Here is a 1864-nt window from a genome sequence, read left to right on the forward strand (position 1 = left end):
AGGAAGGAAGGAAGGAAGGAAGGAAGGAAGGAAGGAAGGAAGGAAACTTTACTATTCCTATGTAAGAAATAAGAAAGAATTTGAATTAAGAAAAGGCAAATCAGATTGGTTCAGGTCGAGCCATAAAAGCTGAGTGCAGGTCTCAACAGTGCACTGCTCTGCTACACTAAAGAACAAACATGGCCCAAGTTATTTGAAGGCCAAAGGACCAAGAGAATATGTAAGTTCCCAGAAAGACTCGCGGTACAAGAATCTCCCATGTTCAACTTACACCAGGCTTCCAGCTCTGGGACAGGGTGGAATCCAAACCAGACTCTTGAATTGATGAAATACACTTCATTTAACTCTAGCAACAGCCTATAGAATCAGATAGCCAAAATAGTGTGACAGTTTCATCTGAAGCACCCATTATGTCATGTCTTTCACAAATAGTAAAGATGCTCTAAACAGGATCCCAGTTACCTTAAACCAGACTTGTTTCTCTTGTGCTAATCAGTTTTAATTGTTATAAATATGCTTAAACTTTGTGAAGCTTCTATGGAAGAAAAACACAGGCTCTGCCTTAGACAATTAATATATACATCTACTATCATATAGACATCAGGACAGACAAGCACAACAACAAACAGAAGTACCAGACACGCAATGAACAAAGATTAAAAGTTAGAAGAGGAAGATTCCCTAGAGTGATTGGTATCAGATATGCTAGAAAGATGTCAAAAAGAAAGTAAGCCCTTGAGCAGATGTTGAAAGTGGATGTGAATGTTGACTGGGTCAGGAAGAGAGCAACAAATGTTGTATGAAAGGGAATTCATTCTGTAAGGCTTTGAAGCAGCCACTGATGGGGGCAAAGATGGGGAGAACAAATCAATCTGGCCCTCAACCTATCTACCATGGAGAATAAGATATGATGATGTAAAAATGAAATGGAACAAATATAAAACGCAAGGGTGGGAATGAGAATACCAAATAATACAAGCCCCACCCCCCAATTTAAGATGTGCATGTTCCAAAGCTAGCTCAGAGAAAAGCATCTGAAGGTGCTTAAGGAAGATGATCTTAAATAACTAGAGAAAGACCTTATAAAAGCAATGAGATAGGAAAGAAGGGTTTTCAGCAATTGAGGTAGGTTCACAGGGGTCATGATCTAAAACAGGATTATGAGAATAAAGAGAAACCTTTATTGAACCTGAAAAAGACCAGGGTTCTTAACCTTTTTTGCATCATGAACCCCTTTGGCAGTCTGGTGAAGTCTATGGACCCCCTCTTCTCAGAATCATGTTTTAAATAATTGAAGGAAATGTTCAATTTTAATTAGTGAAAATGAAGATGTCATTGTTTCCCATTAAGTCCACAAAAACCCCTGAAACCTATCCAGAGACCCCAGACTAAGAAAGCTTGTCACAGATAACAACTGAGACTGACCAGGACTTTTTAACAGAATGAAAGTGATAAAGGTAGGGGAAAAGTCAAAAGCAATCAAACCCACACACACAGCCAAGAATCACAAGAATGTGCCTAATGGGATATCAATGTTTTAGTTCCTTGGGTTTGAGAAAAAAAAAAAATCTTCTTGAAAGGTTCTTAGACTGACAGTTCTCTATTGATGGCCCACTCCTGATTTCTAATGGAAAACAACATGGTCTGGGATTACAGAAAGGAACTGAGAAGTGGGTTCTGGTTCTGACTGAATTGTTGGCTATATGACCCAAAGAAATAATTCTGACTTTAAAAAAAAAAAAAGGTATGTCTCCTAGTATTCTGCAGAGGTTTAAGAACAATACATGTTCTCTAAGTATCACACTATCATCATTATGTACAGCATAGGTAACTAAAACAAGCACATTTTGCTTTAAAAAATAAA

General features: G+C 37.9%; 1 protein-coding gene across 10 annotated transcripts in view; it reads right to left on the bottom strand.

Moving 5' to 3' along the window:
* PUM1 (pumilio RNA binding family member 1) overlaps positions 1 to 1864 on the bottom strand; it is a 167934-nt gene that overhangs the window by 85522 nt on the left and 80548 nt on the right. The window lies entirely within an intron of this gene.

This window comes from Vombatus ursinus, unplaced genomic scaffold (genome assembly GCF_900497805.2).
Source record: "Vombatus ursinus unplaced genomic scaffold, bare-nosed wombat genome assembly UNPS02014775.1, whole genome shotgun sequence".
Classification (NCBI taxonomy): domain Eukaryota; kingdom Metazoa; phylum Chordata; class Mammalia; order Diprotodontia; family Vombatidae; genus Vombatus; species Vombatus ursinus.